The sequence below is a fragment of the Dendropsophus ebraccatus genome, chromosome 1 (genome assembly GCF_027789765.1).
Source record: "Dendropsophus ebraccatus isolate aDenEbr1 chromosome 1, aDenEbr1.pat, whole genome shotgun sequence".
Taxonomy (NCBI): domain Eukaryota; kingdom Metazoa; phylum Chordata; class Amphibia; order Anura; family Hylidae; genus Dendropsophus; species Dendropsophus ebraccatus.
The window spans coordinates 59153269-59180768 of NC_091454.1; the positions used below are offsets into that span (position 1 = coordinate 59153269).

The following is a 27500-nucleotide window of genomic DNA, read 5'->3' on the forward strand; positions in this document are numbered from 1 at the left end:
CTCTTAACCCCCACGGTCCCGTGTGCGGCATGTAGCCCGGGAACGCAGGCTATTAGCAGGCACAGTCCGATCGCCATGCCCACTATTAAGTATTCAGATGCAGCTGTCAAAGTTGACAGCTGCATCTGAATACTTTATTGTAGCCTTCCCCGGGGTGTGTCTAGTTGGTGTGGATCCTTGCATGCGGCACCGGCCGGGGTCGCGCCGTAATGGCACTGATCCCAGCTCGACATTCTATTGCATTTCTAAAGCAATAGAAAAAAACTGATCTCATCGATCTATGCTGCGTATAATTTAACTGCATAGATCTCAATGAAAGATCGTAAGCTTATACTAGAAGTCCCCCAGGGAGCTAGTCTAGTATATGGTGTAAAAAAAAAAGTGGTATTAATAAAATGCCTCCTCCCCTAATAAAAAGTTTGGATCACCCCCGTTTTTTCCAGGTTATAAATAAAAATAAATAAATAAATAAACATGTTTGCTGTCGACGCGTTTGCGTAATCGCTTTTTAAAAATATTAATTTATCACATTCCTGAATCACGTACTGTAAACCCGCGTAAGCGAGGAAAAAAGAACAGATCCATAGTGCAAAATTGGGCATTTTTGGTTGCATCAAATCCAGAAAAATTGTAATAAAAAAGCGATAGAAAGTACACATCATGGTGCAAAAAAAAAATGCCATCTCACACACCCCATAGACCAAAGGATAATAAAAGCGCTATTAGCATGGAAATAGAGTGATTTTAAGGAACATATTTGTTAACAATTATTAGAATTTTTACAAGCCATCAGATATATATAAAAGTTATACATGTAATATCATTTTAAACGCACTGACTTGAGGAACATATATAACATGTCAGTTTTTCCATAGGATACATGTCGTAAAAAGGAAGCCCCCCCCCCCAAGAAAAAGAATTGAGGTTTTTTTCTATTTCACCGTGCATATAATTTTTTTTCTGGTTTCTCTGCATATTTTGCAAAAATTAAGTCTGCCATTGCAAAGTACAATTAGTGACGCAAAAAATAAGGGCTCATGTGGGTCTGTAGGTGTAAAAATGCAAGCACTATGGCCTTTTAAGCACAAGGAGGAAAAAACGGAAGTGCAAAACCGAAAATTAGCCTGGTCCAGAAAGGGTTAAAGGTTTCCTACAAATAATGAACTGTGCTACCCTTCACTTTTTATAGATGGCCGACCTACAACAAGAACACCAAAGATAAATCCAGGGGTATTGGAGAATATCAGGCAGCTGAGTCGTGAGCTCCGGCTTCAGATGATCATCATTGATAATTTTATTCCACAGGAATATCAGGTAACGTTAGAACTGCTCAGTTATCATCCTGCTCTGCTGTTCAGTGCCCTGTGCCATCAGCTTGTAAACCATATACCTCTGGTCAAACGTCTTCATGTTATAGGGAATCATACTGTACCAGGCTTGTTTCCTTGAGAAAACACATAGGGAGAGATTTATCAAACATGGTGTAAAGTGAAACTGGCTCAGTTGCCCCTAGCAACCAATCAGATTCCACCTTTCATTCCTCACAGACTCTTTGGAAAATGAAAGGTGAAATCTGATTGGTTGCTAGGGCAACTGAGACAATTCTACTTTACACCCTTTGATAAACTCCCCCCATGGAGTTCAATAAATGGATGACTGTCTCCAAGGAATAAAAAACATTGCCACCAGTTTCCGTTTTTGTTTGTTCACCCATATTCACCCAGATGGCAGCGTTTCATCTCACTCAACTCAAGCAGGTTATATGTATAATAGGTTATAAATATAATGTGATGCCGGAATCCCCAGGGGATTTGTTATACTGGTTGCAGTGTCTGTTTAGACTTTGTTTGGTAAAACCACGTGGAGAAAACATTTATCTTAAAAGCACAGAAATTTTATATTAAAGTAAAGTGATTCACACCCAGGCAGTCTGTGATTTCCATTGCTAGAAATCTCTGATGTAGTCTCACAGTTCCTGCACTACAGCACGTTTAACTTTAGTGTTTCATATGTTCTATACATGTATCTGTGAAAGGTTTTAGTGGCCAAGACAACTGGTGTTATGGGTCATTGTTGTTAAATGGAAAGGCTAAGACACTACAGTAATTAAAGGGATACTCCAGAGAAAAAAATGTTTACAAATCTGTATATCTTTTTACCACCAGTGGAATTGAAAATGACTTCTATTTAAAAATGTCAAGTCTTCCAGTACTTGGTAGCTGCTGTATGTCCTGCAGGAAGTGGTGTATTCTTTCCAGTCTGACACATTTCTCTCTGCTGCCACCTCTGTCCGTGACAGGAACTTTCCAGACTAGTAAATCACCATAGAAAACCTTTCCTGCATTTGACAGTTCTATTCAGGGACAGAGGTGGCAGCAGAGAGCACTGTGTCAGACTGAAAAGAATACACACTTCCTGCAGGACATACAGCAGCTGATAAAGATTATAAGTACAGAAGACTTGAGGCAGCACGGTGGCTCAGTGGTTAGCACAGCAGCCTTGCAGCTCTGGGGTCCTGGGTTCAAAACCCACTAAGGGCAAAATCTGCAAAGAGTTTCTATGTTCTCTCCGTGTTTGCGTGGGTTTCCTCCGGGTACTCCGGTTTCCTCCCACACCCAAAAACAAACATAAATATAAAAAAAAAAAAAAAAAAAAATTTTGCGTTAAATAGAAGTAAATTACAAATCTCTGGCCTTTCTGGTACTGTAATTGGGCCCTAAAAAATTGCAAAAAAACAATTGTATTCTATTACATTTAGTGGGAAAAACACATTAACCTGTCAGTGTCTGCCAACACCTGGCAGCCCATAAAATAAACAGCTGTAGGCAGTTGGCACCGTCCATTGTGTAGTCTGGTTACTGCAGCCCAACTGCCATTGAAGTTAACCCAGCGCCAACTTTACACAGCCAACTGCTTCTGAACGTTCAATCTGTATGTGGTGTAAGAGGTGCTGTGTTTTGGTTTTTTTCACATTATATTTAAAAAAAAAAAAAAAAATGTAAAAACCTAGTAGCCTTTTATAAATTCCTTCCCGCAGGTCTCCTATTATTACACTAACGTTCTGAAAATGTATACAACATGTAGGTGTTACATTCAGAATTACAATGTAAAGAAGTGATATCCATCCATTTTATACTGATATTATCAGATTTTATCAAAAATAATCAAAGTATATCCTCTTTTCTTCTTTTCAGGAAGCGTTCATCAAAACCAGAAGCCGTAATTGACTCATTGCTACAGTAGTGGTTTTCTGGCCTGAACCGTGAAGAACGCTATTGGCTGCTGGCAGAATAACGGCCCGAAATGGAGTTGTCGCCCTATGTAAACTGCAAGAAGGAGGAGGAGGAGGAGTATCTATCTAGGGTGAAGCCACACAAGTGGCCATACCATGATAGACCATGGCAGCACAAGGTTCTCATACAAAATCGTGCAACTATTGGCTGCCACCCACTTGTGCTTAGGACACTCATGGACACAGTGCTACTGGCCAAGGCATGGTCACGGCTAGCATTTGCAATTCACAGAAAATTGTTGGCTGCACCTGGATATACCATTGTTTAAATCTGGTGAAAGAATAGGTCCTTCTTGCAAGCTGTAGCCATTGTGGATAGCACTGCGTGTAAAGCCCCTATTACACGGGGCCATGTTGAGGAGCAAATGAGCAATGTCAGCGCTTGTTTGCTCCCGTTCTCCTCTTGCTGGCGCCGCTATTACGTGCGTCAGCAGCAAGCGGGTGAGAGCCGGAAGGCCGCAAGGAGCTGCTGGGGGGGGGGGGGGGTTGCCTGGGTGATCGCTAGATTGTCCGGGCAGTCCATAGAGGATAGCGTGGTCTGCTGTCTCTGCTCCTATTCCATAGAGTGTAGGCAGCAGATCGTTTCTGTCCTGGTCTTTGTCTTTCAACATGTTGAAAGACCAACGACGGCAACGATCAGCCGACATCATTCATGTCGGCTGATCGTTGTCTTCTATTACATAAGACGATTATCGGCTGAATACGGCCAATAATCATTTCGTGTAATAGGGTCCTAAGAGTGCTGTTATACTTTCTCTCTCAACATCATCCACACTTGTGCGAGCTTCACAGTAAATCTATACCATGGGTCTCCAAACTGCGGCCCTCCAGCTGTTGCAAAACGACATTTCCCATCATGCCTGGCCAGCCAAATCCAAAGCTTTAACTGTCCAGGCATGATGGGAGTTGTGGTTTCGCAACAGCTGGAGGGTCGCAGTTTGGAGACCCATGATCTTTACTGTGATGCTGGGAACCATATAGGCACAATCATGCTGATTGTTTCCCTTTAAGGAAAAACACCACCCTGCCCCCAGGCTTTGTGTGGTAGAGTAATCACTTCAATGGAACTGAGCTGCGAAACCAAACCCAAACTGGGGACAAGAGTGTTGCTATTTCTGGAAGATAGTGGCCGTGTTTTTCTAACATGCAGTTTTTGTGAGCAGTGTTGCACCCTGGGGTAACAGGACCCTAAAAGCAGGTAGATTGTTTCATTATTTAAAGAGCTGTGCTACCATATTTATATATAACTCTGCCTACAGCCACAATGTGTCCTAGTCGCAGTCTGGATGTTATTTCACAGCAAAACGGCTCCATTGTCTTTACAACTTCTTCTACTTTATATTTATTTGATGTATATTTGTGTGTATACCTGGTGCCCTAATGTACAGTTTTTTAGTTTAGTATTATTTTTGTGAAATGGCTTAAAATAACTTGTATCCGTTTTTATACCATACATTTAACTTTGTTGTCATTGCGTACTGATGTGACAGCTAGAGATGAGCGAACTTTTCAAAAGTTTGTTCCAACTGGACTTCCGGATTTTTTAGAAAGTTTGGTTCGACCGACTTTCGGATTTCTTCCGATTTCATAGTTTAAAGCATCTATATGATACGGGGGTAGTGTATTTGGTTGAATTTAGGGCTCTACATGTCAGTAACATCATTATCTTTTCGATATCTCAAAGTCAATTTTTTTTTTAGAGTTCAATATTCACCATTACAGGGTCTATGCAGGAAATTCACCATTCCTGGGTCTATGCAGAAAAAAGTTCACAAATGCAGCGAAGGAGCAGCAGTAGTCAACATGGAGGCCAGGCACCAGGAACAGTAGTCAACATGGAGGCCAGACAGTAGCAACAGTAGCCAACATGGAGGCCAGTACAGGAGCAGCAGTAGTCAACATGGAGGCCAGGTATCAGCAACAGTAGTCAACATGGAGGCCAGGCATCAGCAACAGTAGTCAACATGGAGGCCAGGCATGAGCAGCAGTAGCCAACATGGAGGGCAGGCAGGAGCAGCGGTCGCCAACATGGAGGCCAGGCAGGAGCAGCTGTAGCCAACATGGAGGCCAGGCAGGAGCAGCAATAGTCAACATGGAGGCAAGGCAGGAGCAGCATTAGCCAACATGGAGGCCAGGCAGGAGCAACAGTAGTTAACATGGTGGTCAGGCAGGAGCAGCAGTAACCAACATGGATGCCAGTTAAGGCCCAGCAGTAGCCAACATGAAGGCAAGGGCAGGCACACCAGTAGTCAACATGGAGGCCAGGCAGGAGCAGCAGTAGGCAACATGGAGGCAAGGGCAGGCACACCAGTAATCAACATGGATGACAGTGAAGGCCCAGCAGTAGCCAACAAGGATGCAAGGGCAGGCACACCAGTAGTCAACATGGAGGCCAGACAGGAGCAGCAGTAGCCAACATGGAGGCAAGGGCAGGCACAGCAGTAATCCACATGCATGCCAGTTAAGGCCCAGCAGTAGCCAACATGGAGGCAAGGGCAGGCACACCAGTAGTCAACATGGATGTCAGTTAAGGCCCAGCAGTAGCCAACATGGAGGCAAGGGCAGGCACAGCAGTAGTTAACCTGGATGCCAGTTAAGGCCCAGCAGTAGCTAACATGGAGGCAAGGGCAGGCATACCAGTAGTCAACATGGATGCCAGTTAAGGCCAAGCAGTAGCCAACAAGGAGGCAAGGGCAGGCACAGCAGTAGTCAACATGGAGCCAAGGGCAGGAGCAACAGTAGCTAACATGGAGGCCAGGCACGAGCAACAGTAGCTAACATGGAGGCCAGGCACGAGCAACAGTAGCCAACATGGAGGCCAGGCAGGAGCAACAGTAGCCAACATGGAGGCCAGGCAGGAGCAACAGTAGCCAACATGGAGGCCAGGCAGGAGCAACAGTAGCCAACATGGAGGCCAGGCAGGAGCAACAGTAGCCAACATGGAGGCTAGGGCAGGAGCTGCAGTAGCCAACATGGAGGCTAGGGCAGGAGCTGCAGTAGCCAACATAGAGGCCAGGGCAGGAGCGGCAGTAGTCAATATGGAGGCCAGTGAAGGCCCAGCAGTAGCCTATATGGAGGGCATGGCAGGAGCGGCAGTAGCCAACATGGAGGCCAGGGCAGGAGCGGCAGTAACCAACATGAAGGCCAGGGCAGGAGCAGCAGTAGTCAATATGGAGGCCAGTGAAGGTCCAGCAGTAGCCTATATGGAGGCCAGGGCAGAAGCGGCAGTAGTTAACATGAAAGCCAGGGCAGGAGCGGCAGTAGCCAACATGGAGGCCAGTGAAGGCCCAGCAGTAGCCTATATGGAGGCCAGGGCAGGAGCAACAGTAGCCAACATCTTTTTAAACTCCTCAAATGGCCGAATCTGGCTATCACAAACTATTTGCGCAATCGTGGTAACCCCTCTTTTAACCCAAAATTGATTGTCTATTATCTTAAAAAACTCTCCAAAATTTTTATTGCCCCAAATGGGGTATACATGAAACTTCCCCTGACCCTGCAAATCTTCTTAAGTGATTTCCAAACCCTGGTGTATAGACCAACATAAGAAAATGGAACTTGTAAACTCCCAATTCCTGCCTCCGCCGCTTGACATGCACTATTATATTTTACGCTAGAGCTCGACATCATCCATTCCACCACTGGGGAGGTTCTCCACATCACCAGATCCCAAGCTCCCACAGCCAGAAAGTAGAGCTGGAAATCTGGCAAGGCGAGACCTCCCTCTCCCCACAGTTGCGTCCATGTTATATATTTGATTCAAGCTTTTTTCCTGCCCCGATCAAAAAATTCAGAAGGGAAGTTAGTTTCTTAAAAAGCTCTCAGGGATCCATATTGGGGAGCAGTTCAGAAAATACAGAACCTGGGGGAGGACTACCATTTTAATTATTCCTGCCCTGTCGACCATTGAGATTGGCAATTTAGACCATATTTCCACCTTAGATCTTAAAGGGGTAGTGCGGCGCTAAAAAATTATTCACAGAATAACACACATTACAAATTTATAACAACTTTGTAATGTATGTTATGTCTGTGAATCGCCCCCTTCCCGTGTCCCACCACCCCCGCCCATGTACCCGGAAGTATGTGGTGCATTATACATTACCTGATCCGTGTCGAGGCCGTCCGCCATCTTGTGCCAAATGTCATCTTCGGACGGACCACCGAATCGCTGCCACCGCCCCCCCTCCGCCGCGTCATAATTGTGCTCAGCCGCCCCCCCAAATAGTCTCTTATACAATACCAACCCTCTCCCATAGCCTCTTATATAAAAGCCAGCCCCTAAAATAGTCTCTTATGCAATACCACCCCTCCCCTGTAGTTTTCTATAATAGCCAGCTCTCTCCAATAGTCTTAGAAAGTAGCCAGATCTCTCAATAGTCTCCTATGTAGAAGCCAGTCCTCCCCCATAGTGTCTTATATAGTAGCCAGCCCTTCAAATAGTCTCCTATACAGTAGCCAACCAGGATGTTATAGGGCTTTGAAGTTTAGCAGTGAATTTTAAATTTTAACCTACACTAAGGCCCTATTACACTAACAGATTATGTGACAGATTTTTGCAGCCAAAGCCAGGAATGGATTAGAAAAGAGAAATCTCAGTCACGCCTTTATTACCTGTTCTCTGTTTATAGCCCATTCCTAGCTTTGGCTCAAAAAAAAATCAGTCCGATTATCTGTTGGTGTAATAGGGCCCTTACAGTGACCACATTCGGGTATAATAACAGGAGTGACAATCATTATAGGCTGACCAATCACAGTGAGAATAACAGGAGGCGCAATCCCTGACCGAGACGAGTGGTGATAGGTCCCTGGCTGGTTGAATTACCACTCAATGATGTAATTCAAAATCACTCGCCATGTGAGTTTAGCTCATTCACATACATGTTCTTGGGGTTGTGTTACCGTGTAGCAACCAAAGACTAGAGATGAGCGAACCTTCCGGACTTTTGGTCCGAAAGCAGTTTGGTTGAATGGATCCATTCCCTGGAATATTCTGGCCACATATTCCCGGATCACAACTATGCATCCGGGATCGCAGGCATCACGATCGACCAAACTGCTTTCGGTCCCTTTAAGACGTACATGTATGTGAAAATGCGTTATGGGTTAATATCTGTAGGTCATATAAGTACTTTAACTTTTGTATGAGCACATATACAGTGCCTTATAGGGTAACAGTCTGAGGCAAAGATTAACAAATAATCCTGACATCTACAACTGCTTCCGAGTATAGTGCATATTTATCAATTTAGCCACATGTACAATTCCATCGAATAACAGTTCTGTATTCATTGTTTTTCATATAGGCAGTAGCTGCACCATTTGTGGGAGGGGGGAGTCACACAGGAATGACTTTTATCATGTGGGTTAGGAAGGGATTACAAAACCCAAACCAAACTTGGGTCTGTCAGTATTAAGTTAATTTTTTTCTATTATGTTGCAAGAGAGAAAGAGGAACACATACTGTATAGGGGTATATTCACACGGGCGGGCTCGCAGCGAGATTCTCGCTGCGAGCCTGGCAGGTCCTGGCAGTTCCCATACACTACATACTTGCTGCGGTCTAAACAACCGCAGCGAGTATGTAATTATACCGCCCTTAACCCCTTCTGCTCCCCCGCTGTAAGCATACATTACCTCTCCTTGCTGCACGGGTCCGGCGTCCTGCTCTCCTGTCCGGCCAATCAGTGTGTTGCCCAGCCGCAGCCACTGATTGGCATTATATTGTAATCCGTATTCTTCTTCTACCGTTTCTTCTTCTTCTTCCAGCTATTATTCTACGCATAATACAGCCCGAATCGCTTTGCGCACAGACTCCGTTTCAACTGCGTTTCGAAGCCCTCTGCGTTGTGAGGTGTGCTATCTATTTTTCGTTTCAATCGGATTTGAAGTTGTACGAAGTTTACGTTTAAAGACCCCTAATTTCCCATAGAAAATAATGGCTCATTGTAAATAATGGCCACATTCTAAACGCTAACAGCCTATCACAGCACATATGCAAATAGCTGAAATATAGCAGCCAATAGGAACTCTAAGGTCTTGTCAGGCAATGTCTCACAACATTCACACAGTCACATGTCCACTATTGGCCAATAGAAGATGTAGAAGATGGAAAGTCCTTAGCGATTTTGTCTCACTGACATGAGTAAGATTGTCATGGTAACCAAGCAATGATCTTTACCATTATAAGTAGCAGAGTTCAGTCAGTAAAATAGCAGAGCTGAGGCAGCCATGTAGCAGGGACGGTACCCAAGCCGCTCTTAAAGGGACAGTACCCAAGCAGCTCTGAAAGGGACCCAAGTTGCTCTTAAAGGGACCCATGTCACTCTTAAAGGGACCCAAGTCGCTTTTAAAGGGACAGTAACCAAGCAGCTCTTAAAGGGACTGTACCCAAGCAGCTCTTATAGGGAACCAAGTCGCTCTTAAAGTAACAGTACCCAAGCAGCTCTTAAAGGGACCCAAGTCACTCTTAAAGGGACAGTACCCAAGCAGCTCCCTGTCAGTGATAGCCGGGCACCCGCCGCAACTGCCGAGATCCGGGCCGAGCCCGGGGCTCTGCATTTAACCCCTTAGTGACCGCCGGTACGCAGTGCCTTTCATCTCCCCCCACCGTGAATCTACGGTGGGGGGAGATGAAATGTGTCTATCAGACCTCAGATCAGCCCCCCTAGTAGGCTGGTCACTAACCTTCCCCCGGCAGCCATAATCAAAGCCCTATGCTCTCCGCCACCGGAGGTAGCGGAGAGCATGGGGCAGTGATTGGGGACCCCCTGTGGGGTCCCGGTACAAATGATCAGCGGTATATACTATATACCGCTGATCGCTTGTGCCATGTGCTAATCAGCACTTTTTATCCCCTGTCACCATAAATGTTTGCTGACAGGGGATAAAAAGTGACAGTGTCCCCCCCCAAGTCGCCCCCCCCCCCCAGTCACCCCCAGTCACCCCCCCCCCCCCCTTCCCATTATACTCACCTGATCCAGGGAGGTCCGTCCTCTTCGGCGTCCAGGCTGCTTCTGAAGTGCGCATGCGCTCCAGAAGCAGCCAACGCTGAAAATTTAAAGTGACAGAGACCAATTTGGTCTCTGTCGCTGAACTATGATTACTGTGATAGAAAATATCACAGTAATCATAGTAATATAGTGAAAATGAATGTGTAAAGTACAAAAAGTGACAAAAAAAATAAAACACACTTTTTATTATAGTAATAATTGCAGTTTACTCCAAATTATCCCTACCCCCCCCCAGATTACCCGTAACCACCGCTGGTTGCCCGTAAGCACCGCAGGTTGTCCGTATTCATGCCAGATTGCATGTAACCCCCCAGATTACAAGTAACACCGCGCGTTGCCCGTGACCACCGCACTTTGCCCGTAACCACCGCACGTTGCCAGTGACCTCCTCCAGATTGTCCGTAATCACCCCAGATTGCCTGTAACCACCCCAAATTACATGTACCCACCCCAGATTACCTATAAGCACTTCAGTTTATCCGTAACAATCCCAGATTGTCTGTAACCCCCCAGGTTGCCCGTAATCATGCCAGATTACATGTAACCCCCCAGATTGCACGCAACCACCGCAGGTTGCCTCTGACCACCGCACATCGCCTCTGACCACCGCACGTCGCCTCTGACCACCGCATGTTGCCTCTGACAACTGCACAGTGCCACTGACCACAGCAGGTTGTCTCTAACCACCCCATGTTGACTGTAACCACTCCAGGTTGCCCGTAACCACCCCAGGTTGCCGTAACCACAGCAAGTTGCCCGTGACCACCCCATGTTGACCGTATCCACCCCAGATTACCCGTAACCACCCCAGGTTGTCCGTAACCACCCCAGATTACCCGTAAACACGCCAGGTTGCCCGTAACCACCTCCAGATTACCCATAACCACCCCAGACGGTCCGTAACCACCCCACATTACCTATAATCTCATTTTTATTTTTATTTTAGTAACTGCGCTATTCTTATAACTATTACTAGCTGCGGTTTTGCTCCAGCAAATTGGCACTCCTTCCCTTCTGAGCCACGCTGTGTGCCCATACAGTGGTTTATGCCCACTTATGGGGTACCGTTGTACTCAGGAGAACCTGCGTTACAGATTTTGGGGCACATTTTGTTCTCCTGTTCCTTGTGAAATTTAGAAATTTCAAACTAAAGGAACATATTATTGGAAAAATTCGAGTTTTTCATTTTTACTGGCCAATTTTGAATAATTTTCTCTAATACCTGTGGGGACAAAATGCTCACCACACCCCAAGATGAATTATTTGAGGGGTGCACTTTCCAAAATGGGGTGACTTTTGGGGGGATTCTATTCTGCGGACACTACAGGGGCTCTGCAAACGCACCTGGCACTCAGAAACTTATTCAGAAAAATCATGCACTGAAAATGCTAATTGGCGCTCCTTCCCTTCTGAGCCCTGCTGTGTGCCTATACAGTGGTTTATGCCCACATATGGGGTACCGTTCTACTCAGTAGAGCCTGTTTTACAGATTTTGGGGTGAATTTTCTCTCCTGTTCCTCGTGAAATTGAGAAATTTCAAACTAAAGGAACATATTATTGGAAAAACTAGAGTTTTTATTTTTACTGTCTAATTTTGAATACTTTCCTGTAATACCTGTGGGGTCAAAATGCTCACCACACCCCAAAATGAATTCTTTGAGGGGTGCACTTTCCAAAATGGGGTGACTCATGGCGAAATTTTACTCCGCTAGCTCTACAAGGGCACTGCAAACGCACCTGGCGCTCAGAAACTTCTTCAGCAAAATCTGCATTGAAAAGCTAATTGGCGCGCCTTTCCTTCTGAGCCCTGGTGTGTGCCCATGCAGTGGTTTATGCCCACATGTGAGGTACCATTTTACTCAGGAGAACCTGCGTTAGACATTTTGGGGCATTTTTTTTTTTTTTTTCTTGTTAAATTGAGAAATTTCAAACTAAACAAACATATTATTGGAAAAATTCGAGTTTTTCATTTTTACTGTCTAATTTTGAATACTTTCCTCTAATACCTGTGGGGTCAAAATGCTCATCCTACCCCAAGATGAATTCTTTGAGGGGTATACTTTCCAAAATGGGGTGACTTATGTTTTTTTTTCTCTCTGCTGACACTACAGGGGCTCTGCAAACGCACCTGGCGCTCAGAAACTTCTTCAGCAAAATCTGCATTGGAAAAGCTAATTGGCTCTCCTTCCCTTCTGAGCCCCGCTGTGTGCACAAAAAGTGGTTTACGCTCACATATGGGGTACCGTTGTACTCAAGAGAACCTGCGTTACAAATTTTGGGGTGCTTTTTCTCTCATGTTCCTTTTGAAAATGAGAAACTTTAATCTGAACGTATATATTATTGTAAAATTTAAATTTTCCATTTTTTATGGCCTAATGGTGAATACTTTCCTCCAGCCCCTGTAGGGTTAAAATGCTCATTATACCCCAAGATTAATTCTTTAAGGTGTGTAGTTTTCAAAATGGGGTCACTTATGGGGGTTGCCAGTATACAAGCCTCCTAAATCAACTTAAAAAAAAGAACTGGTCCCTAAAGAAATCAGTTTGGGAAATTTTCACGAAAATGTGGTAATTTGCTGATAAATTTCTAAGCCTTGTAACACCCTAAAAAAGAAAAATATGTTTATGAAATGAAGCCAGAATAAAGAGGACATATTGGTAATGTAGTAACTAATTTAGGTGATACAACGTTCTTTTTTTAGAAGCAGAGAATTTCAAATTTCATAATATGATATTTTTTTTGTTTTTAATTTTTCATGATATTTTGATGTTTTTCACAAAAAACACACAAAGTAGTGACCAAATTTTGCCACTAATATAAAGTGCCATATGTGATGAAAAAACCTTATAAAATCTTATAATCGCTAGCATACGTTAAAGCATCACTGAGCTATAAGCGCATAAAGTGAGACAGGTCAGATTTTGAAAAATGAGCCTGGTCATTAACCCTTTGAGGACCAGGCCCAAAATGACCCAGTGGATCGCGCAAATTTTGATCTTAGTGCTTTCGTTTTTCCCTCCTCCCCTTCTAAGAGCTCCAGCACTCTCAGTTTTCTTTCTACAAGCCATGTAAGTGCTTGTTTTTTACAGGAATAGTTGTACTTTGTAATGGCGCCTTTCATTTTACCATAACATGTATGATGGAATTCCAAATATATTATTTATGAAGATATAAATAGGTGAAATCGTAAGAAAGAATGCAATATGGTAACGTTTGGGGGGTTCCTGTGTCTACGTAATGCACTATATGGTAACAGCGACATGATACCATTATTCTATAGGTCAGTCCGAACACAACCATATGCAGGTTACACAGATTCTCTAATGTTATATATATTTTTTTTTATGAAATCCTTTTTTTTGGCAATTAAATATTAATAAAATGGGCCTATTGTGACGCTTATAACGGTTTTATTTTTCCACCTATGGGGCTGTATGGGGTGTCATTTTTTCCGCCATGATCTCTAGTTTTTATTAATACCATATTTGTGAAGATCGGACGTTTTGATCACTTTTTATTGATTTTTTTTAATATATAATGTAACATAAAATCGGTAATCTGCGCACTTTTTCCCCTCTTTTCGTGTACGCCGTTTACCGGTCGCAATGACGCTTGTTATATTTTAATAGATCGGACAATTACGCACGCTATGGTATATTATATGTTTATCTATTTATTCATTTTTATATGTTTTATTTATATAATGGGAAAGGGGGGTGATTTAGACTTTTATTGGGGGAGGGGTTTTGGGGTAGTGTGTTAGTGATTTTAACTTTTTTTTTTTTACACATTTGAAGTCCCTTTGGGGGACTTGTACATACATTACTTTGATTTCTACACTGATAAATGCTATGCCATAGGCATAGCATTGATCAGTGTTATCGGCGATCTGCTCATTGAGCCTGCCTGTGCAGGCTCAGTGTAGCAGATCGCCGATCGGACCGCATGGAGGCAGGTAAGAGACCTCCGGCAGTCCGTTTCAACGATCGGGACCCCCGCAGTCACACTGCGGGGGTCCCGATCGGTAAGTGACAGGGGACTCCCCCTGTCACTTACACTTAAACGCTGCGGTCGCGCCGTTCGCGTGGTCGCTTAAGGGGTTAATGACACGCGGCAGCGCGATCGCTGCAGCGTGTCATTACCGGTGAGGTCCCGGCTGCAGCCGGCCCCCACCTCCTATGATGCGCGCTCCGCTCCGGAGCGCGCTTCATAGCGGGAATAACACCCATGACGTAAGGTTACGTCATGGGTCGTCTGGGGACAGACTTCCATGACGTAAACCTACGTCCAGGGTCGTCTAGGGGTTAAGGCCCAAATAGGCTTATGGTGCGTTTACACAGAAAGATTATCTGACAGATTATCTGCCAAAGATTTGAAGCCAAAGGCAGGAGTGGATTTGAAAAGAGGAGAAATCTCAGGCTTTCCTTTATGACCTGATCTCTGTTTATAGTCTGTTCCTGGTATTGGCTTCAAATCTTTGGCAGATAATCTGTCAGATAATCTTTCTGGGTAAAGGCACCATTAGTCTTGAAGGGGTTAAGGAGTGGTTCACAGAAGTAGAGCAATGCGTCAGTAACCTGGAAGATGAGACGGGCAAGATGATAAAGACAGTTACGGAAGTTGTGAAAGAGAATCAGGATTTGAAAAAGAAATTAGTGGATTTGGAGGACAGATCCAGGAGGTGTAAGTTAAGATTAGTGGGCCTGCCGGAGGGGGAAGAGGGCAACGATTTACACACGTGGCTGACCAAATGGATCTTTGATCTCTCCTTTAGAGATCGAGACATTCTGTTTAGGGAAGCTAGAAACAGAGAGGATTTCTACTGTAATAATGCTAGACTCCATTTACCCTGATTACTCTGTTGATACGCAGAAAAAAAGGGTCGAGTTTATGTCAGTAAAAAAACGCCTGAGACAACAAAGTATTAAGTATTCCCTTATTTTCCTGGCTAAATTGAGGATAATAATGGAGGGGTAGTCCTGGTTTTTTTATTCTCCTCGGGAAGCAACTAAATGGCTTGAACAAAAAGGTCTATGAGTATATGTTTTTATGATGTAATAAGAGAAGCAGTGTTCTTTTTCTCTAGTTGAGGGACTCTGGGAGATGTTTCTGGAGTCATGTAAGGGGTGGAAAGAGAGGGTAAGGGGGTGGGACCGGTAGAGGGAAGTTTGTTTTTTCCCCCCTTTCTCTAGCACATGTCTGTTAAGGTTATAGCCTGGAACGTGAGGGGATTAGGAGATAGAAGGAAGAGGGTGGCAGTCCTTCACTATCTACAACATCATCTACCCGCGGTAGTCTGTCTCTTGGAGACACATTTGATTGGCGAAACACTATATAAGATCACGGGAAGGCGCTGGTCTAGCCAATATAGTTCTTGCTACTTTAATAGGGAAGTTATGAATAGTCTATTTAATTTAATGAAAGATTATCCTAGTTGCCCTGTATTAGCTGTAGGGGATTACAATATGGTATTAAATGAAGAGAAGGATAGGAAGAGGGAAGGGTGCACTTCTGGTGGTAGTGACAAGTCACATTTTGAGTTTATAATTAAGGAATACGGTTTGTTAGATTTATGGAGAACAAGATACCCAGATAAAAGTGAGTTCGCTTGCTGAAACAAAACTACAAACAATTTTTCTAGAATTGACATGGCACTAGGTAACACAATTATGGCGGAGAAAGTTAAAAAGGTAGGGCACTTAACTAGAAGTCTATCAGATCAGAATCCGATAATGGTGGAGATATGCTCTACTAGAGAAAGGTTCACTAACATGTTTAAGCTTAATGCACACTGGATAGAACTGGTAGGGCAAACAAAGGAGATAGGAAAGGAAATTAAGGATCTATGTAATATTAATAGGGGTTCAGCCTCAGTTCACATCACTTGGGATACACTTAAAGCAATGACAAGGGGGAAATATTTAGGGATTATCACAAATATGAAAAAAGATTTTAGGGCTAAGGAGGAGGAATTCAAAAAGAAGGTTACCGTTTTTGAGCAGGAATATATTAGAAAATCTTCCCCGGACTCTAGGGAATGCTTAGCAAATGCTCAGGGAGAACTGGACTCCTATCTTAGAGATAAGGCCCAAAGTCAGATCCTGTTTCAGGGGGGGAAAAGATATATAGAGTCCGCTAACCCCAATAAGGGGTTGATGGCTATCCTTAAAAATCAACGGGATAATCGTTATATCTTCGCATCAAGGATGCCGGAAGGAGTTGTTGTTAATAGCACCCAAGAGATACTGAATCCATTTGAGTTATTTTATAAGGACTTGTAATCTTCAGAGGCAAGGTACGAGATGGGGGATTCACGGGAATATCTTGATGGGGTTCAGTTTCCCAAGTTGGATGATGACCAGAGAGAATGTTTGGAAGGCCCAGTGACACTAGACTAAATATATGCTGCCCTTGATGCTATAAAGTGTAGTACCTTTCCTGGATTGGATGGTTTGCTGTATGATCTGTACAAGAGTTATAGGGGAGTGTTGGGCCCTCCCTTGGTGGAGGTCTTTAATCACTCCTTAGAGGGCGTTTTTTTTCCTCCATCAATGAGAGAAGCCCTGATTACTTTGATACTTAAAAAAGACAAGAATTGCTTCCCGAGTCTTATCGGCCAGTTTCGCTGATCAACACTGATGCAAAATTACTGGCAAAGATCTTGGCCATGAGACTTGATAAGGTGGTCCCCCTATTGGTTCATTCTGACCAAACAGGTTTTATTTCAGGGTGAATGGCCAAGTTTAATATCAGAAGATTGTTTGAGAAGCTCAAGGTTATGGAGTCCCCGGGATCCCATTCCATCCTGTCTTTGGATGCTGCCAAAGCGTTCAACAGGGTGGAATGGGACTATTTATGGGAGGTCCTAAGGGGTTTCGGAGTGGACCCTGGTTTCATTGACATGGTTAAGGTTCTGTATAAGGACCCTGCGGCCAAGGTCCTAGTTAATGGAGCTAAGTCAGATGGATTTGGTATTGAAAGGGGAAACAGGCAGGGATGTCCCCTCTCCCCCCTCCTATTCGCCCTTTATATTGAACCGCTTGCGATAAAGATTAGACATGATTTGCTCTTGGAAGGTTTTTGGGTGGAGGGGAGGGGAGACAGGGTGACATTGTATGCAGATGACATTTTACTTTTTTTAAAGGATCCTGATGTGGCGGTACCTTGAGTAGTGTAACTGGTCCAAGAGAATGGGAAGTACTCTGGTCTATCAATTAATGGGGTAAAGGAAGAGGGGAGGGACGGGGTGTGGGAATTAATGTAATATTTGTAATATTTTGAAGCACTTGCCATGTTGTGGTGGCGGTAACTGTTGTTACTTTTTTATGTGTGTTTAAAACAATAAAAATAAATTGGAATAAAAAATTAAAAAAAAGAGCGACCTGGGTCCCTTTAGTAGCGACCTGGGTCCCTTTAAGAGTGACCTGGGTCCCTTTAAGAGCGACCTCGGTCCCTTTAAGAGCGACTTGGGTCCCATCCCTTTAATAGCTACTTGGGTCCCGTTCCTTTAACCCCTTAACGACATCGGGCGTAAATTTACGCCCTGATGCCGGTAAGGGAGTTCAAAGCGGGGCCGCGCGGCAGCCCCGCTCTGAACCGCGCCGGTCCCGGGTGCCGCGTGTAGCCCGGGACCGTAGGTATTAGCGGGCACGGTCCGATCGCCGTGCCCGCTAATACAGTAATCGGATGCAGCTGTCAAAGTTGACAGCTGCATCCGATTACCGGACGCAGCGTCATCCCTGGTGTCTAGTGGGGAGATCGCTCCTCCGGGATGTTATCCCGGAGGAGCGATCTCCGCAAATGAAGCCGGCCGGGGACCGCTCCAAGATGGCGCCGTCCCCGGCTCGGCACTCGTTTACTTCCGGCTGCAGCAGCCGGAAGTAAACGAGTGCCTATCTCATGGATCTCTGCAGCATATCTATGCTGCAGAGATCTCAATGAGAGATCAAAGCACTTATACTAGAAGTCCCCCAGGGGGGCTTCTAGTATAAGTGTAAAAGTAAAAAAAAAAGTGTTGTTAATAGTAAAAATCCCCCTCCCCTAATAAAAGTCTGAATCACCCCCCTTTTCCCAGGTTATAAATAAAAGTAAATAAATAAATAAATAAATAAACATGTTTGCTATCGCCGCGTGCGTAATCGCCCGAACTATTAATTAATCACATTCCTGATCTCGCACGGTAAATGGCGTTAGCGCAAAAAAATCCCAAAGTGCAAAATTGCGCATTTTTGGTCGCATCAAATCCAGAAAAATTGTAATAAAAAGCGATCAAAAAGTCGTATATGCGCAATCAAGGTACCGATAGAAAGAACACATCATGGCGCAAAAAATGACACCTGACACAGCCCCATAGACCAAAGGATAAAAGCGCTATAAGCCTGGGAATGGAGCGGTTTTAAGTGTTGTATATTTGTTGACAATGGTTTCAATTTTTTACAGGCCATCCGATACAATATAAGTTATACATGTTACATATCGTTTTAATCGTAACGACTTGAGGAACATATATAACAAGTCAGTTTTACCCCAGGGCGAATGGCGTAAAAACACATTTCCCCCAAATAAACAAAATGCGTTTTTTTTTTCAATTTCAACACACTTTGAATTTTTTTCTGGTTTCGCAGGGTACTTTATGCAAAAATTCAGCCTGTCATTGCAAAGTACAATTAGTAACGCAAAAAATAAGTGCTCATGTGGGTCTCTAGGTGGAAAAATGCAAGTGCTATGGCCTTTTATGCACAAGGAGGAAAAACCGAAAACGAAAAAATCTAAATTTGCTCTGTCCTTAATGGTTTAAAAGCGACTTGGGTCCCCTTAAGAGCAACCTTGGTCCCTTTAAGAGCGACTTGGGTCTCTTTAAAAGTGACTTGGGTCCGTCCCTTTAAGAGCTACTTGTGTCACTTTAAGAGCAACATGGGTCCCGTCCCTTTAAGAGCGACTTGGGTACTTATAATGGTAAAGATAATTGCTCGGTTACCATGACAATCTTACTCATGTCAATGAGACAAAATCGTTAAGGACTTTCCATATATTACATCTTCTATTGGCCAATAGTAGACATGTGACTGTGTGGATCTTGTGATACATTGCCTGACAAGACCTTAGAATTTCTATTGGCTGCTATATTTCAGCTATTTGCATATATGCTGTGATTGGCTGTTAGCATTTAGAGTGTGGCCATTATTTTCAATGGGCTATTATTTTCGATGGGAAATTAGGGGTCTTTAAACGTAAATTTCTTAAAACAACAAATCCGATCGGCCACACCACCGATTGCTTCGAAACGCAGTTTGAATGGAGTCTGTGTGCAAAGCAGTTCGGGCTGTATTACGCGCAGAAGAATGGCTGGAAGAAGAAATGAAAGAAGAAGAATACGGATTACAATATAGTGCTTTTCAAGCACTATAATAATGAGTATAGGCAAATGCTACAACAATATATAGTCCTTCTATCATATCTCAAAGGTGATCTATTTAAACCATTTATACATAGAAAAGAAATCCAGATCGTAACCATTCTATACCATCAACAAATACCTTTATTAAACTTCATATAATAAAATACATAAAATCACTAGGAAACAATACTCCAGCAATGTATCGTGTAACTCGCGTTATGGACATACAAATTTAGCTTGTATATCAAAGATGTAAATATTGACAACTTCTGCATAGAGCATTTTATAGTCATGCATATCATAAATTTGAAGATGTGTGTATATATATATATATATATATATATATATAAATACACATATACCACTGTAGAAAAAGCCATAACATAAAGAAGTCTAAAGACCTGTGTCGCTGCTCTATATATACTAATACTACCTACTTATCCTCATATAATATGATGTATCAGATCATATACTGTAAGACATGCTCTTATTGCACCTTACCCATAATGTAAACGCAGGGGGAAGATGCATTCAGTTCAATGCTTTGAACAGAAGGTGTATTTCTTTACTCTATAGCATTGCATGTAGTTTTCAGTGCTTTTTCCTTTCCGTGGGGTGGGGGTGGGGGGCTTGCTAATTGGATTAAGCAAGATTCCATCAATAAAAGCTTATCTCCCATACACCGGAGAGGGGAAAAATGGTATGTGCACACTAAGGAAATCACGTGGATAACTTGCCACGGATTCTGCTGCTCGTAACCGCGCGCTCGCATCTCTGCCCGTGCCATAGACTCCACTCTATGACCATGGAGTCTATGGCATAGGCGGAGATGCGAGTGGAGGCAAGTGGCGAAATCTACGGCAGGTGATCTGCCCAGATTCCGGAGTGTGCACATGCCCTTAGGGTTGGATTCTGAATGGTTCCAGAGAATGTACACCAACGATCGGCACTCCAGCAGGGTCGTGGTGCCAAGGGAACATTGAATCCACAAAGAAAATAACACAATATTTTACTTCACTATCTATCTATCTATCTATCTTTCAGGTTAGGCAATGTCTGTTTCTGCCACGTGTTGCCTCATCAGAGTAGAAAAATTCAGTGTGGATAGGAAATCATTACTGAGCTATGTACCGGCAATGGGAGCCTATCTGACTGCTTAAGATGATCCAGTTGTGTTTGTTCCTATCGCTGTATGTCTAAAGTGCTCCATTGTATCTCCCTTCCCCTCTCCCTTTAACTTGTCATCCATGTCATCACAAGCAGTTCACTGCTTAGTGTAACCTCTTCCTGTGAAGGTGGCCATTAAGGGGTTATTACTTTGGGCACTTCTAACTCAGCTGAGTGAGGAGGTTATACCGTCTTTTTGCCTGTTGTCATGTCCTCATCGCTAGCGCTCAGCTTACTTAATTTGGACAGGGGTAGTCACTTGGGAACAAGGGAGTTGAAAAGCAAATCTCACCTTGACATTCCTTGCTGTGCTGCTGCAGTTTCTTTCATTGCTGCTCACGTAATACCATTTAGAGCTAGTGCATCAGTAACCCCTTCTGCTTCTACTTGCCAACTATATTGCTATGCTGTATAAATGATCAGCCCAGTTTAGTGCCAGCTTGTTCAGTGCACTTTCCAAAGCATTATGCCGTGGCAAAACAGAAGTATGGGCTGTGCTGTGACTAACCAGAGAAGTAAGGGAAAGGAAGCCCTGAGTGTATACTACTGGCCGGCAAACAGCCCAGCTTTGGTCCTGCCCTGAAAATGGAGAGAAATGTAAATAGCTGTGCACCATGGAAGGGGCTCAGTAACCTCAAAAGTGGTGAGAAGGTAATTTTAGTGCTCTCACTGAAGGGTTAATCCTGCGCAAGCAGGTCGCTAGTTACACTTTAAAGGAGAAGTCCCGGGAGAGGGGAGGACATTTCAGGCAGGACGTGGGGGGAACATAGTAAAGAAGGTATATTTATTTACTTGTGCCCGTGCAGCACAGCATCGCGTTCCTGGCCCCCGCTGACATTCCTCATATCTTCCTTCCTGCTACATCCCGACCCGGCTGACTGATGCCCCACTCAGCCAGTCAGTGACTGGGGCAAGACGACACTGATGCAGTCACTGATTGGCTAAATCCCACCCGGTTAGGATGTTTTATCTAATTCGCATCATACCCCAAAGCAGAAAAATGACATCCAGCGGGGTTACGGGAGCCTGGTAATGCGCCACAACGCCGGCATGAGGTCTGGTAAGGATACGTTTTTTATTATGCTCCCCACCACCCCCTGCCGGAAATATTTACCCCTAACCTCGAACTTCTTCTTCAAGGAATAAGGTTTGAAAGATGAAATAAGATTACTATATCGCCAAAAATGCTTTCCTACATAAAAGTCATTGTCACATTTGATCTTTTTAATCCTTGCTAAGGTAGGATATTATATACCTTTTTTTATTGAGCGGGTACATTTCAATACAAGATTGGGTTTCTGAGCATATTTTGATACACACGATGGTGTTTTGTCCTTTGATTAGTAGAAAAGTTTGCTCATAAATCTGTGTGTCGTGTCAACATTTGTCCCATAGGCAAGAAGAAGGTATCGCCAGATAAGATGGCAGAGATGCAGGCACGGATTGATGAAGAAAAGGAAGGCGCTTGAGGCAAAACTTGACATGGAGGAAAAAGAAGAACGGAATAAAGCTAGAGCAGAGATGGAGAAAAGGTAGAAGGATCTGCTTAAGGCCCAGTAAGTCCTCTAGAACAGAGTTTCCCACTGGTGTGCCGGGAGAACCCGCCAGGGGTGCCGCGGGATCCCGGTGGGAAATGTGCGCTGTCTCTTTAAGCATCCCGGATCACGGAGCATGGATCACTTTCATGTTCCGCCCGCACTATGAGCGGGCTGAACATTAAAGTAAGCAGAATATAGGAGCAGGAAGTGTCAGCATCCTGCTCCTATATTCACTCCCATAGGCCGCCGACACTTCATGCCAGCAGCCTATGGGAGGCCGGGACGTGACCTCTCCGGCAGGCGTGATGATGTGACGTCATCACGCCTGCCGGAAGTCCCGTCCCCGCGGCTCGCAAGATGGAGCCCGAAGAGGAGGAGAGCTGCTGCCTGCAGCCACAGCGCGGATTAGGTGAGTAGGATTTTTTTTTTTAGGGGCAGAGCAGGGGGCATTATAAGTTCATGGGGGTTACCTCTGGGGGCATTATTAGTATATGGGGGCACCTCTGGGGGAATTATTAGTTCATGAGGGCACCTCTGGGGGCATTATTAGTATATGGGGGCACCTCTGGGGGCATTATTAGTATATGGGGGCACCTCTGGGGTCATTATTAGCATATGGGGCACCTCTGGGGGCATTATTAGTATATGGGGCACCTCTGGGGCATTATTAGTTCATAGGGGCACCTCTGGGGGCATTATTAGTATATAAGAGGCACCTCTGGGGGCATTATTAGTATATGGGGGCACCTCTGGGGGCATTATTAGTTCATGGGGGCACCTCTGTGGGCATTATTAGTATATGGGGGCATTATTAGTTCATAGGGGCACCTCTGGGGGCATTATTAGTATATGGGGGCATTATTAGTATATGGGGGCACCTCTGGAGGCATTATTAGTTCATGGGGCACCTCTGGGGGCATTATTAGTTCATGGTGGCACCTCTAAGGGCATTATTAGTTCATGGGGGCACCTCTGGGGGCATTATTAGTTCATGGGGGCACCTCTGGGGGCATTATTACTGTATGGAGGCCACCCCTGGGGCATTATTAGTATATGGGGGCACCTCTGGGGGCATTATTAGTTCATGGGGGCACCTCTGGGGGCATTATTACTGTATGGAGGCCACCCCTGGGGCATTATTAGTATATGGGGGCACCTCTGGGGGCATTATTAGTTCATAGGGGCACCTCTGGGGGCATTATTAATATATGGGGGCACCTCTGGGGGCATTATTAGTTCATGGGGGCACCTCTGGGGGCATTATTAGTATATGGGGCATCTCTGGGGGCATTATTAGTATATGGGGGCACCTCTGGGGGCATTATTAGTTCATGGGGCACCTCTGGGGGCATTATTAGTTCATGGGGGCACCTCTGGGGGCATTATTAGTTCATGGGGGCACCTCTGGGGGCATTATTAGTTCATGGGGCACCTCTTGGGGGCATTATAGGATATGGTGGGCACCTCTGGGGACATTACTAGTATATGGGGGCACCTCTAGTGGCATTATTAGTTCATGGGGCACCTCTGGGGGCATTATTAGTTCATGGGGGCACCTCTGGGGCATTATTAGTTCATGGGGCACCTCTGGGGGCATATTAGTTCATTGGGGCACCTCTGCGGCCATTATTAGTTCATGGGGCACTTCTGGGGGCATTATTAGTTTTATAGGGGGCACCTCTGGGGGCATTATTAGTTCATGGGGGCACCTCTGGGGGCATTATTAGTTCATGGGGGCACTTCTCGGGGCATTATTAGTTCATAGGGGCACCTCTGGGGGCATTATAGTTCATGGGGGCACCTCTGGGGGCATTATTAGTTCATGGGGGCACCTCTGGGGGCATTATTAGTTTATCACAGCAGGGGATCCTACATACAGTGGGAATCCCACATTCCTACTCGCTTTACTGCACATAACACCAAACAGCGCAGTTACTTTGAGAGCCTACAGGAGGGAGAAAGGAAAAGAAGTTGCTAGAAATGTGCGGAGCCCTAAATTGTTTGTCTTGCAGGTTCTGAAGAGATGAAAAGTAGCTGGAAGAAATCATCATGGCGGATGGAGAGGAAAAGGGAAAGTGACTCCTTAGATCAAAGAAGACGTCACCTGTGAGTCACTGTATGACGGTTTTCTTATTTTGTAGAACATTATTTAGTAGGTGTGCCCCGAGGTGGAAAAGGTAGGGAAGCACTGCTCTAGATAATGTAGTGCTGTCTGTTTGTCAACACAGATTTTCCAGAATTTTTTATGTGTATTTGTTTTTTTCCCTTTAATATTTTATTTGATATCACAAAATATAAAAACTACATATACATTCATATAGTTATTGTACCAACTAGGGATGGTCCGAATCGGCCAAGGTTCGGGTTCCTACGAACCCGAACTCTCGGCATTGATTTCCGCTGTGTGCCCGCTCCGTGGAGAGGGTGGATACAGCGGGAGGACCGCCTGGAAAACTGGGATACAGCCATAGCCATCCCGGTTTTCCAGGCGGTCCTCCCGCTGTATCCACCTGCTGCACGGAGCGGGCAGGACAGTGGGAATCTGATGCCGAGCATTCGGGTTCATACGAACCCGAACCTCGGCAGTTTCGGACCATCCTTAGTACCAACAAATACACATGGCATAATTTCTAATTTAACATATTACCATTCCCTACCCCCCAAAGAGAGAGAAGAGGGGGAGAAAACTTAAATTAAATTTGTTTTTATAGAGTATTTCAAGTTGAGGAGGTACTCTTAGCAACCCATAACAATCCCAGTTCTTTTCATGTATAGGCCCTATGAAAGGTATAATCAGGAACTCGATATGTTATTGTGAGCAGCTTTTTTTTCTGCATTTGCTTTAGTTAAGGAATCTCTCCAGCTACTTGGGATATTGGGAAAGTTATTTTGTGTAGGTAGCATCAAACAGGATTACTCCTTTAAAGGGATCTTCCAGACTAATATGATTAATGGCCTGTCCTTGGGCTAAGCAGTAAATCAATGACCAGCAGGGTGCTCACACCCTGCACCCCTGCTTGTTAGCTGTTTGGCCCCTGCACTACGCAGTTAACAGGGCTACAAGCAGTTGGCTGTATGTACTGCATAGTGGCCTGGGCTGATTTACGCACCTCAGCGTCCCTTGACTTGAAGAGGAGCTGAGGTGCAGTAACTTGGCACCACCATTACAGTGAGCAGAGCGACTACCTATGGCCCCATTCACTGTGTAATGCAAGCACCACACAGCTGAAGATAGGCCATCAATCATAGTAGCACAAGAAAATTTAGGCCTACACACATGAATCCCTCTCCCAGAATAGACTTTACCATCTTATCGCTTCTCGGCCTTTTGGCTAAGATCAAGTGTAGTATCGGTTCTTATCAGTTTAATATACTTACCATCTGTGAATGGAAATCACTGTTACTAGTTTTCTCAGTGTGTAAATTAAAAGGCTACTCCTGAGAGTAATAATTTTTCAGTTTTATGCCATGTGCTCACACACTGTACGGATTGACACAACACAACTCCCACATTGTACACATTGAAACAACACTGCTCCTTTGCTACCCTCCTGACAGAAATTGTGAGAAGTTGGCAAAGGTAGACGGTGTCCAGAAAAGTAACAAGCACATGATTTTTTCCTATTTGTGGTTGGGTTGTAAAACAATAGCCACGTTGTACTTATTAAGGGTAAGTTCACACTACGTAAGAGACCAGCCGCTCCGTGACCCCGGCCAGGTCACGGAACGGCCGGTCTCTGGCCGGATGATCCTTTCGGCCGCAGAGCTCTGATGCGGGCGCATCAGCGCACGCCCGCATCAGAGCTTCCCATAGAAAGTAAGGTTATGTTCCACCCCGCAAAACTACGGCCGTAGTTCTGCGGCGAGAACCACGCCCGTAGTTTTACGTAGTGTGAACATACCCTTAAGCAGAGCTATATTTTCAGGGTTGTATCAGCCCATTGCTGGGTTTTCAGGTGTTTCCATCCTCTTAACCCCTTAACCCATTTTGATGTCCGGGGATGTCATCATGATTTTAAGGGATTTACAGAGAGGACTCACAGTGCAAGCCCTTTCTGTACAGCGCCTTCCCTGGCTGACATAACTGCAGCTATTAGCTTGCACAGCTGATTGTCCGTGAAGGCTAATTAACCATTTAAATGCTGCTGTCAAACTGACAATGACATTTAAATGGCTTAAAAACCCCATCTGTGGTGGGATCACTCCCCCATCATGCAATCACAGAGGAGCAATCCCTGCTTCCAGCCGGGTAGGGGCTCTGCGCTGCAATGACACTGATCCCGGCTCGGCACTTGATTAGTATGGGCTCCAACAGTCTATAGTAATCAAGCACTGACCTTATGGAAAAATGCAGGACATATGTAATGCTTTGATCTCTGAGAGATCAGTGCAGTTATAATAGCAGTCCCCAAGGGGGACTTCAAGTTAGTGTAAAAAAAAAAAATATATATATATATATATATATATTTATATATATATATATATATATATATATATATATCCAGTGGTGCCTTGGATTACTAGTATAATTTGTTCAGAGTCGTGCTTGTAATCCAAATCACTCTTAAACCAAAGCAAATTTTCCCATTAAAAATCATAGAAATGCAGACAATTGGTTCCACACCCCAAAAATATTTTTATTCTGAATTACATGTAGAACAGATGAAACAAACATTCAGAAACAGCAGAATATGTGATATTATAAGTTATTGTACAGTAGTGGAGAGGATAGGAAACACAAGGGCTGACAGAGACTGTAGGGAGAATGAAGGAATGAGCAGGACATACTGTATGTGGGCACAGTATAGCAGCACTCTCTGTCCGGGGAGAGAGGGGTTACAGCTATAAAGAGATTACCTCCACAGTCCTGTCCCCTGATGCAAGCCCCAGCCTGAATTGGATCTGCTATGATTTGGAAGGTGAGGGAGACTTCCTGGGTCAGAGTACAGTGCTGTAGACCCCGTTATGCAGACTATGTGCCTCCCCCGCTCGCGCTCCCACCCAGTACAGGGAGCTCTTAAACCAAAGAAATGCTCTTAAACCAAGTCACAATTTAAAAAACTGTGAGCTCTTAAACCAAAATGCTCTTAAAC

The 27500-nt window shown here is 44.5% G+C and overlaps 1 non-coding gene and 2 pseudogenes across 1 annotated transcript; all 3 read left to right on the forward strand.

Moving 5' to 3' along the window:
• LOC138782622 (kinesin-like protein KIF3A) overlaps nt 1-16703 on the forward strand; it is a 182739-nt pseudogene extending 166036 nt beyond the window's left edge.
• A 335-nt stretch (nt 16704-17038) lies between these two features.
• LOC138782638 (kinesin-like protein KIF3A) overlaps nt 17039-27500 on the forward strand; it is a 55443-nt pseudogene continuing 44981 nt past the window's right edge.
• On the forward strand, nt 25720-25911 carry LOC138780524 (U2 spliceosomal RNA). Its single transcript, XR_011361339.1, has one exon. It is a non-coding gene; the product is annotated as a U2 spliceosomal RNA (small nuclear RNA).